General features: G+C 38.3%; 1 pseudogene; it reads left to right on the forward strand.

Moving 5' to 3' along the window:
- Positions 1–515: 515 nt before the first annotated feature.
- Positions 516–1284, forward strand: LOC101685285 (annotated as a pseudogene).
- Positions 1285–12649: the final 11365 nt, after the last annotated feature.

Raw genomic sequence — 12649 nt, forward strand, 5'->3', positions numbered from 1 at the left:
GGACATGAAGCTTTCATCATGTGATATGGGATTAGTTAACTGTATGAGTATGAGACCCCCAAATAATTGCATTCCAGCAGTGGTTCATATGCCGTACTTCAGGAAATTCTGGCTTAAACCATGTGTATAGACAGATAAACCCTGAGAATGCACAGATCTAGAATAGGAAAGTTCTAAAAATAAAACTTTCATATTTAAGTAGTGAACAAAAGCAGAACAAATAATAACTAGAACACCATGCCAGGACTGAACTGAGAAGGAAGACCTAAAAGGGCTGGAGAAAACTGGATACAATAATTCTAGTGAACTGGGGAAAAGCAATTTAGGAAAATAAAGCACCAGCAAAAATTAATCTAGCATGAAGATCTTCCGTCTAACCAACCCTAAACCCAATGACATAAATAACTTTATTTTATGAAAGTCCATGCATATAAAAGTAGCACCAATGGAACAGGAATGTTAAGCAATTCCTAAAAGATTTAATTCCTTTTACTTTCTCTCTCCTCCTGTGGAAGATGCCCAGAGGGAAGAAGGTGAAGGGGAAGAAGGTGGCCCTGGACCCTGCTGCCATGAAGAAACAAGAGACAAAAATTGTGGTCCATCCTCAGTTTGATGAAATGCCCCAAAACTTTTGCATTGGACAAGACATGCAGCCCAAAATGAACCTCTCTCACTTTGTCAAGTGTCCCGTCTGCATCTGGTTACAGCAACAAAGGACTATTCTCTATAAACATCTGAAGGTTCCTGCTGTGATTAACCAGTTCTCACACACCTTGGACTGCCAAACAGCTACTCTATGCCTTAAGCTAGTCTACAAATACAGACCAGAGACAAAGCAAGAGAAGAAGCAGAAGAAAGTTATCAGCAAAAAGGATGTCCCCACTAAAAGGGTACTTATTCTTAAAGCTGGGGTTATTTCTACCACCAACTTCATGGAAAACAAGAAGACTCAGCTGGTAGTGATTGCACATGATGTGGATCCCAGTGAGCTGATTGTCTTCCTGTCTGCCCTGTGCTTTAAGATGGGGTTCCCTACTGCATTATCTAGAGAAATGTTAGGCTGGGCTGTTTGGTCCACAGGAATATCTGCACCACCGTCCCCCTCACACAGGTGAACAGAGGAGCTCTGGCTAAGAAGGTGGACTATAAGGACCAAAGACAATGACAGATATGATGAGATCTGATGTCATGAGGGAAGGTAGCATCTTTGGTCTAAAGTCAAAGTCTTGCATTTCCAAGCTGAAAAAGGCAAAGACTAAAGAACTGGACACCAAACTGGGCTAAGTGTATAGCTGTTGAGTTTTCCATGCATAAAAGTAATAAAAGTTCTTTTTCAGCCAGAGTTAAAAAAAAAAAAAAAAAAGAGGAGGGAGAGGCAAGATGGCAGAGGAGTAGCAGACTGAAATGACATCAGGTCGCAGGAGTTCAGCTAGATAGTTATCAAACCGTTCCAAACACCTACAAACTCAACAAGGGATCAAAGAGAAGAAGAGCAGCAGTTTTAGGAACAGAAAATTGACCACTTTCTGAAAGGTAGGATGTGTGGAGAAGTGAATCCAAGGCAAAGGGACTATAGACTGCGGGGTGAGGGTCCAGCTCCCAGCAAGTAGCAGGGCAACGGAGCACAAAATCAGAACATTTAGAAGTCTGCTCCACTGACGGACATCATTGCAGAGGCTAAACAGGGGTGGAGCCCTCACTGGGACAGTGTGGTCTCAGGACCCCTAGGGTCACTGAAAGATCGGGGGTGTCTGAGTGTGGTAGAGCTCCCAGGTATTGGAGCAGGGAAACTGACTACAGAGATGAACCTGAGGAGTGAGCTCTCAGCTTATGGTTACCATAAACAGTGATCCACAGCTCAGTTGTACCACTGCTCTTCGAGCAGGGATCCCACAAGTGGCAGATCCAGGGAGACTCACCTTTTTCCTCTGGAGACAGGAATCTGCTGGGGCTGTGCGCCAGAGACAGAAACATTCAGTCACAGGCTAGATGATTCCAGAGCATGGCCAGAGACCAGAGAGACAGGAGTGATTGACCCCTTTTCTCTGAGGGTGCACTGAGGAGAGGGGCCCTGAGCTTTCAGCTCATCCATGCTGGAATTGAGAGGCCACCATATTCATTCCCGTCCTCCAGAGTTCTACAGAAAGCATTCAGGGAACAAACACTCAAGAGAGCAAACTCAAGCAGATTTCTTAGTCTGGCCCCTGGCAAGGGTGGGGCAATTTCACCTTGGGCATAGACATTTGAGAATCACAACAACAGGCACCTCCCCCAGAAGATCCCAAAGGATATCCAGCCAAGACCAACCTCACTGATCAAGGAGAACAGCAGAACTCCAGAATTAGGGGAAAGCAATGCATGGAATTCATGGCTTTCTCCCCATGATCCTTTAGTCTTGCAAAGTTAAATAAAATTTTTTAATTTTATTTTTTTCTTATTATATTTTTTTAACTTTTCCTCTTCCCTCTTTTAACATTTTTTAACTAGTTTAACTTAACAATTCCTTTTTTTTTAATCTCTTTAAACCTTCATTATTATAGTCGCATTTTATCCTTCATTATATTTACCTTATTTTTTATTATACATATTATACATATAGGAGGGTTTTTTTCCTAAAAAATTTTAGAATACAATTTCTTCTAATAGATCAAAATATGCCCTAATGTTGCACAGGGCTTTGTTCTAGTCTCCATCCTAAGCACATTCCTTCACCACCTTTTTTTTCTTCTTCTTCTTCTTTCTCTTTCCAACCAACTTATCTTATCAATTCTTTTTTAGAATTTTTTTTAATTTTCATCTTTACAGTCATATTCCATCCCTTCATCATTCCTACCCTTATATTTGTATATACATAAGTTTTTTCTTTCTTTAAAATTTTGGGAGGTAGTTTCTTCTAAGAGACCAAAATGCTCCCAAAACCAAGTGGGTGGCTCTATTCACCAGTCATTCATATATATATATATATATATATATATATATATATACACACACACACACACATATATATGATTTCTTTTTAGCCCCTTTCTTCTCCCTCCCATTTGGGGTCTCTTCTAATTTGGTTAGCAAACATTTTTCTGGGGTCTTTGCCACCCTTTTAGTATTTTATTCTCTAATACATATATTCTTATCTGGATAAAATGACAAAGAAGAAAAACTTACCACGGAAAAAAGAACAAGAGGCAGTACCGACACCCAAGGGACCTAATTAATACAGACATTGGTAATATGTCTGATCTAGAGTTCAGAATGATGATTCTCAAGGTGCTAGCTGGGCTCAAAACAGCCATGAAGAATATTAGAAAAACCCTGTCTGGAGAAATAAAATCCCTTTCTAGAGAAATAAAAGAACTAAAATCTAACCAAGCTGAAATCAAAAAGGTGCGATCAAGAATGGAGGCTCTTGATGCTAGGATAAAAGAGGCAGAATAGAGAATTGGTGATAGAGAAGACCAAATGAGGGGGAATAAAGAAGCTGTTCAAAAGAGAAACAAACAACTACTGGACCACAAGGGGAGAATTCGAGAGATAACTGATGCCATAAGACAAAACAATATTAGAATAATTGGGATTCCAGAAGAAGAAGAAAGAGAGAAGGGGGAAGAAGGTATAATTGAGCAAACTATAATAGAGAATTTCCCTAATATGCCAAAGGGAACAAGCATCAAAATCCAGGAGGTACAGAGAACTCCCCTCAAAATCAATAAAAATAGGTCCACATCCCATCATCTAATAGTAAACCTTGAGTCTTTTGACAAAGAGAAAATCCTGAAAGCAGCCTGGGACAAGAGGTCTGTAACATACAATGGTAAAAATATTAGATTGGCAGCAGACTTATCCACAGAGATCTGGCAGGCTAGAAAGAACTGGCATGATATATTCAGAGCACTAAATGAGAAAAACATGCAGGCAAGAATACTATATCCAGCTATGGTGTCATTAAAAATAGAAAGAGATATAAAGTTTCCAAGACAAATAAAAATTAAAAGATTTGCAAACATCAACCCAGCCCTACAGGAAATATTAAAAGGGGTCCTCTAAGCAAAGAGAGAGCCTAAAAGTAGTAGACCAGAAAGGAACAGAGACAATAGACAGTAACAGTCACCTTACAGGCAATACAATGGCACTAAATTCATATCTTTCAATAGTTACCCTAAAGTAAATGGGCTAAATGGCCCAATCAAAAGACACAGGATATCAGAATGGATAAAGAAATAAAACCCATCAACAAAAAAAAAAAAAGAAAGAAAGAAAGAAAATCCATCAATATGCTGTCTATAAGAAACTCATTTTAGAACCAAAGACACCTCCAGATTTAAAGTGAGGGGATGGAAAACAACTTACCATGCTAATGAACATCAAAAGAAAGCTGCGGTGCCAATCCCTGTATCAGATAAATTATATTGTAAACCAAAGACTATAATAAGAGATGAGGAAGGACATTATATCATACTTAAAGGGTCTGTCCAACAAGAAGATCAAACAATTTTAAATATCTATGCCCCTAACATGGGAGCAGCCAATTTTATAAGCCAATTAATAACAAAATGAAAGAAACACATCAACAACAATATAATAATAGTAGTAGACTTTAACACCCCCCTCACTAAAATGGACAGAGCATCCAAGCAAAAGATTGGCAAGGAAATGAAGGCCTTAAAAGATGCAGTGGACCAGATGGACGTCACAGATATATTCAGAACATTCCATCCTAAAGCAACAGGATACACATTCTTCTCTAGTGCACATGGAACATTCTCCAGAATAGATCACATCCTGGGTCACAAATCAGGTCTCAAATGGTACCAAAAGATTTGCATCATTCTCTGCATATTTTTAGACCACAATGTTCTTAAGCTAGAACTGAATCACAAGAGGAAAGTTGGAAAGAACCCAAATACAGGGAGGATGAAGAGCATCCTAACAAAGAATGAATGGGTCAACCAGGAAATTAAAGAAGAATTGAAAAAATTCATAGAAACGAATGAAGATGAAAACACAACTGTTAAAAATCTGTGGGACACAGCAAAGGCGGTCCTGAAAAGAAAATATATAGCAATAAAAGCCAAGAAACAAAAAAAGGTCTAACCCTACACCTAAAGGAGCTGGAGAAAGAACAGCAATAAACCCAGCAAGAGAAGAGAAATAATAAAAATCAGAGCAGAAATCAATGAAATAGAAACCAAAAGAACAGTAGAACACATCAACAAAACTAGGAGCTGGTTCTTTGAAAGAATTAATAAGATTGATAAACCCCTGGCCAGACTTATTAAAAAGAAAAGAGAAAGAACCAGAATAAATAAAATCACGAACGAAAGGGGAGAGATCACAATCAACACCAAAGAAATACGAACAATTATAAGAACATATTATGAGCAACTATACACCAGCAAATTTGACAATCTGGAAGAAATGGATGCATTCCTAGAGATGTATAAACTACCACAACTGAACCAGGAAGAAATAGAAAACCTGAACAGACCCATAACCAATAAAGAGATTATAGTCATCAAAAATCTCCCAACAAGACAAACCAAAAGAGCCTCTGAATCTCACAAAACAAACTGAGGGTTGCTGGCGGGAGGGCAGTAGGGAGAGGGTGATGGGGTTATGGACATTGGGGAGGGTATGTGCTATGGTGAGTGCTGTGAAGTGTGCAAACCTGGCAATTCACAGACCTGTACCCCTTGGGCGAATAATACATTATATGTTTATTAAAAAAAAAAATTTTAAGTATAAAAATAAACAAATAATAAATAAATAATCTCCCAACAAACAGGAGCCCAAGGCCAGATGGCTTTCCAGGGGAATTCTACCAAGCATTTAAAGAAGAATTAATTCCTGTTCTCCTGAAAATGTTCCAAAAAATAGAAATGGAAGGAAAGCTTCCAAACTCCTTTTATGAGGCCAGCAGGACCTTGATCCCAAAACCAGACAAAGGCCCCATCAAAAAAGAGAATTACAGACCAATATCCTTGAGGAATACAGATGGAAAAATTCTCACCAAAATACTAGCCAATATGATCCAACAGTACATTAAAAGGATTATTCACCACGACCAAGTGGGATTTATTCCAGGGCTGTGAGGTTGGTTCAACATCGGCAATTCAATCGACATGGTACAATACATTAATAAAAGAAAGAACAAGAACCATATGATACTCTCAATAGATGCTGAAAAAGCATTTGACAAACTACAGCATCCTTTCTTGATCAAAACTCTTCAAAGTGTAGGGATAGAGGGTACATACCTCAATGTCACCAAAGCCATCTATGAAAAACCCACCACGAATATCATTCTCAATGGAGAAAAACTGAGAGCTTTTCCCCTAAGGTCAGGAACACGGCAGGGATATCCATTATCACCACTGCTATTCAACATAGTACTAGAAGTCCTAGTCTCCACAATCAGACAACAGAAAAAAATCAAAGACATCCAAATGGGCAAAGAAGAAGTTGAACTATATCTCTTTGCAGATGATATGATACTTTATGTGGAAAACCCAAAGACTCTACTCCAAATATGCTAGAACCTGTACAGGAAGCCAGTAAAGTGTCAGGATATAAAATCAATGCACAAAAATCAATTGCATTTCTATACACCAACAAGAAGACAGAGAAAGAGAAATTAAGGAGTCTATCCCATTTACAATTGCATGCAAAACCATAAGACACCTAAGAATAAACCTAATCAAAGAGACAAAGAATCTGTATTCAGAAAATTATAAAGTATTCATGAAAGAAATTGAGGAAGACACAAAAACTGGAAAAGCATTCCATGCTCATGGATTGGAAGAACAAATATTGTGAAAATGTCTATGCTACCTAAAGCAATCTACACATTTAATGCAATCCCTTTCAAAATCCCATCCATTCTTTTTAAAGAAATGGAACAAGTAATCCTAAAATTTATATGGAACCAGAAAAGACCTCGAATAGCAAGAGAAATGTTGAAAAAAGAAAGCCAAAGTTGGTGGCATCACAATTCCAGACTTCAAGCTCTATTACAAAGCTGTCATCATAAAGAGAGTATGGTTCTGGCCCACAAATAGACACATAGATCAATGGAACAGAATAGAGATCCCAGAAACAGACCCTCATCTCTATGGTCAACTAATCTTCTACGAAGCAAGAAAGAATGTCCACCGGAAAAAAGACAGTCTCTTCAACAAATGGTGTCAGGAAAATTGGACAGTCACAAGCAAAAAAATGAAACTGGACCATTTCCTTACACCACACACAAAAATAGACTCCAAGTTGATGAAAGACCTCAATGTGAGACAGGAATCCATCAAAATCCTTGAGAACACAGGCAGCAACCTCTTCAACCTCAGCCACATGTTTCCTAGAAACATTACCAAAGGCAAGGGAAGCAAGGGCAAAAATGAACTATTATAACTTCTTCAAGATCAAAATCTTTTGCACAGCAAAGGAAACAATCAACAAAACCAAAAGACAACTGACAGAATGGGAACAACACCCAAAGAACAAATAATCCAATCAAGAAATGGGCAGAGGACATGAACAGACATTTCTGCAAAGAAGACATCCAGATGGCCAATGGACACATGAAAAAGTGCTCCACATCACTTGGCATCAGGGAAATACAAATCAAAGCCACAATGAGATACCACTTCACACCAGTCAGAATGGCTAAAATTAACAAGTCAGAAAACAACAGATGTTGGCAAGGATGGATAAAGGGGAACCCTTCTACACAGTTAGTGGGAATGCAAGCTGGTGCAGCCACTCTTGAAAACAGTATGAAGGTTCCTCAAAAGGTTGAAAATAGAGCTACCCTACAACCTAGCAATTGCACTACTGGGTATTTACCCTAAAGATACAAATGTAGTGATCCAAAGGGGCTTGTGCAGCCTAATGTCCACAATAGCCAAACTATGGAAAGAACCTAGATGTCCATCAACAGATGAATAGATAAAGAAGATGTGGTATATATACACAATGGAATACTATGCAGCCATCAAAAGAAATGAAATCTTGCCATTTGTGATGACGTGGATGGAACTAGAGGGAATTATGCTGAGTGAAAAAAGTTAATCAGAGAAAGACAATTATCATATGATCTCCCTGATATGAGGAATTTGAGAGGCAGAGTGGGGGTTTGGGGAGAAGGGAAGAAAAAAATGAAACAAGATGGGATCGGGAGAGAGACAAATCATAAGAGACTCTTAATCTCACAAAACAAACTGAGGGTTGCTGGGGGGAGGGAGGGTAAGGAGAGGGTTGTTGGATTATGGACATTGGGGAGGGTATGTGCTATGATGAGTGGTGTGAACGTGTAAGCCTGACGATTCACAGACCTGTACCCCTGCGGCAAATAATACATTATACATTAATAAAAATAATTAATAAAACAAAAATAAATAAATAAATAAAAATTTTTTTAAAAGAGAAGAAGAAGAAAAGGATGGAGAGAAAAGAAAAGAAAAGAAGGAAGGAAGAGAAAGAAGGGAAAGAAGGAAGTAAGGAAGGGAGGGAGGGAGAGGAAGGAAGACAGAAAAAAAGAAAGAAAGGCCTGAAAGAAACCAGATGACATCAAAATGCATGGAGAAAAAAGCCATACCCCATGTGCACACTGAAAGAAGTTGAACAAGTTTAACAAAGATTAGCGAGTTTACCAAAGTTTAACAGGGATTATTTTAAAATAGAAAGCATTATAGATAAAAGTTCCACAAGCACAGTGCTTTGTGATACTGAAACAATATTTTTTAATCAAAAGAGTGTATTCATTTTCTATTGCTGAATGTCAAATTACACTAAAAAGTAGCCTGTTAAAACAACACACATTTATTACACCAAGTTGCTGTAGGTCAGGAATCTGGAGATGGCCAGCTGAGTCCTCTGCTTCACGGCCTCTCACAAAGCTGAAATTAAGGTGTGGGCTCTAGGTCTGCCATCTCAACTGTGGACTTGACCAGGGAAGGATCTGCTTCCAGCTCATTAGTGTTTTGGTTGCATTCAGTTCTTTATTCACTGCTGGGCTGAGGACCTCGATTCCTCACTTGTTCTTTTCCGGAGGTGGCCCTCCTTTTCTTGCCAAGGGGCTTCTCCAACATAGTGACTTGCTTTATCAAAGTACACATGAGCCAAAAAAGCAATGGGGAGAGCCTACTAGCATGAGAAAAGTCCCAATATTTCATAATCTAGTCATTGGACTGATACGCCCTCCATGTTGCCATTAATGGCAGGAGGCAGAGATCACTGGCAGCTACTGCAGAGTCTGCCTTACCTAGGGGAGTCCTTCTCACCCAGGTCCAGTCTAATGGGAGAACTAAGGTCTGCTGAGCCCTGTTTTAGTGTGTGTGTGTGTGTGTGTATATATATATATATATATATATATATATTTTTTTTTATTTTTTTGCCTTACACTGCAGCTGCTTCTAAAGCCTAGGACAAGTGCCACATCCCCACAACTCCAGCCCACTGACCACCCTCCCTCCCAAGCGCCACCAGTAACATGAAATCTCTATGTCACTTCCATGGTAGTTAACCAAACAGTGCCTGTTTAATGTTCTAGAGTGACTGTTTAATGTTCTAGAGTGGTTGCCTTAGCTCCTCCTAAAACCTCATTTAAGAAAGAACATGTTTCATGCATCCTTTTGTCACCCCGTGAAGGAAATCCCAGGAGCTTTCTTTCCACAAAAGAAACTTTGTGAAATGTGTGTTGATTGATAAAACTTAAAAACTGCAAGAAAGCATAAGTGTTACAGATGGAAAAATTGTATAATTTGCCTCTGACAGTCATATAATATCCTCAAATTGCCAAATAAAAATTTCCTTAAGTAATTTTTTATCAAATAATGTAAGGTCAGTGAATTAATAGGGCAAGGGTCAGTACTGTCCATCTAGGAAAGTTCAATATGGGAAAACCTAAAGACTGAAATTAGTTCCCACGGCTCAGCCCCTGGCCCTGGGTTCGTTAGCATTTTCACTCATCGAGTTCTGTGTTTGCATGAGGAGAGTTGCAGCCTACATTATAAAAGTGTAAAAGATATATATCTGACAAACACTTGGGGTATGCAGGCCATTGAAAATCTATACAAAACATTCAACATTTGAGAAGCAAAAAATCACAATTTTTTTTATTCCTATTCCAGTGCCTGAAACCACTCTCCTTTCCTCTACAGGAAACAAAATAGATCCCCAAATAAACTGGAGGGTAAAACCAGTCCTTACAAAATCCTCAGTGAAAACCAATAGCTTCACATTCCACTCAAGGCATTATGAATTTCTCCATTTTATAAACTTTAAGAGGCAACAAGAAACTATGAAGATGACCTGTTTCATTTTGAGACATTCTGGATAAAATAAAATATGACATATGGCTTCCTCAAAACTCAAAGACTAAGGAAACATTCTAACTGATATATTAGAGTTGTTAGGCTAAACACCGGTATAGCAAACAACCCTGAGATAATTGCCTGTTCCTGCCAAGACAGGTGATTTTAACACATGTGCAGGTGAATTGAGGGGATAGCAATGTAGCTGTATATAAGCAATTAGTTCTAGAGATGTTATTGACAAAAATGTCCAGAAACACATCAGTGCTGTACCTGAACTCTTTAAAATGTTGCCACTTTTATAAAGCAATTTCACATTTGTCCCCACAATCTCATCAAAGGGAGCCTAAAATTTTACTCAAAGCTGTGAATTGGGTGTTATATGCTCTGTAAGATTTGAACAAATCAAGTTATTTCCTACATGAATACATTCATGAGGAGCAAGTCTTCGATGAGCTGTTGGCAGTGCAGCAATGAGACACACCCTCTGTACCTTGGATTCATATGCACTGAACATCCCTCACAGTTTGAATTATTTAGTTTAGGAAGGGCTTAAGCCCAAAGACTGGTAAAACATTATCAATGCCAAGCCCTTCTCTTCCCCCAGAAGGCTTGTCTCTTCTCATTCCAGCAAAGTAAAAAAGACACTAGTTTTCCTTACCAGAATCCTTCTAGAGGCCTGAGGCAGGGCAGATGGGAGATAGAAAGAGAATATAAACTCTTTGGGAATTCCTTCACATGAAGGAAAAAAAAAGTTGTATCAAGATTTAAATACTCCTGCCTCAACAAAAGCAAATAACCAAGCAAAATTTAGCTAACAAAAATTCAAATTGCCGCCCTAGGGAAATAATCTCAAACTAACAGATGCTCCATCATTTTAGCAATCTTTTAGAATATTAGAATTTAATAGCAGTTTATTATCTGCACCAATAACAACAAAAATGATGGGACTATAGGTCTTGGTATTAAAACAAAATTATCCCTACTACATTATCCACAATATGACAATTGTGAAGGAAACATCACGACTAAGTAAGAAATGTGTTTTAATGAATGTTGCTATTGTGTTAAATGAGATTAATATGGGCCTTGAATTTTAGAAACATTGAATTAGGCAGCAGGTAGTTAAAAAGTGATTATCCTAATTAAATAGGGAAAAATTGGAAGTGCATACAATGGACTTCTTATCCAGAAATGCCCCAGTGTGTAGCATCAAACTTCCTCCTATGTGAACTCTAAGCTGCCCCCCAAATAGAGCAAGGATTTTGCTAAATTCCCTGTATAACATCAAATAATTATTTCTCCCCATTAGCCTTCTCAATTCTGCAAACCAAAGAAAGAAAGAAATGAAGATAAAATCCTCTAATGATAATGCCATGAATTCTTGAGAATTCTATTCTATAAAGGCATATCAAATTCAATGGAATCATGGAATCAGAACTGTGAGTTGGGGAGTGGGTCTCTAACCTCAAAAATGGGTATTGGATTGCATGTTGATTGGTGGGTCTGGCAGTCATGGGGACGGAGCCTGAGGGTGTATTTAGGGCAGGAAGCCATACACGTGCTGTAGCTCATCTGGAATGAAGTTTATGAAGAATCATAAAGATGGGCTCCCTTGCTTCGTATTTCATTTCCATCTGTGAAATCACTGAAACCCCGTCTCAAAATCTCAACAGATTCATGATATCAGAAAAAAAAAAAAAAAAAGTGCCCTTGGGTAAATCTCCAAGAGCAATTAAGAGGTATAACCATTAAATAGAAATGATATATATTTTATTTTGGCACCTGACCCTTTTATGTGATTAATACATGAAAATAGCCCTAGAAACATTTTTTTCTTTTTTCCCCTCCCTGGGAAGATAACTAAAATTTTCTAGGTCTTGTATGTGTCAGACACTGTGCTAAGTGCTTTGGCATTTGACACGTTATCCAATTTAATCCTTGTAATCCCATAAAGGAGGTGTTTTATTTTAATTTTACAAGAGAAAAAAAGCTGAATCTCAGAGAAAAACAAAGATAGAAGCTGTTGATTATTTCTTGAGTTAGAGTATGAATATGATGTGTGCTTATGACCATCAACCTCTATAAAAACAGCCATTCTAAATATAGATAAAATATTTTTTTTATTTTTCACAAGATTATGACTAGCGGAAAGTGTCCTTCTAAGCAGCTGACTCTCTAGTTCCAACGAAAGCCTGTTATCCGCTGATGACAGTTATGACTCAGTTTCTTGGATCTCTCCCTAATTCATGCCAGTTAAAAGCTGCATCCCTTAGATGAGATGGTCTGAGTTTGAATCCTGTGTGTTTGGGGTGAATCCTAGCAATAGATTTAATGGCTGTATTCCC

This window comes from Mustela putorius, unplaced genomic scaffold (genome assembly GCF_011764305.1).
Source record: "Mustela putorius furo isolate JIRA1106 unplaced genomic scaffold, ASM1176430v1.1 tig00000242_pilon_pilon_pilon, whole genome shotgun sequence".
In the NCBI taxonomy this organism is placed as follows: Eukaryota; Metazoa; Chordata; class Mammalia; order Carnivora; family Mustelidae; genus Mustela; species Mustela putorius.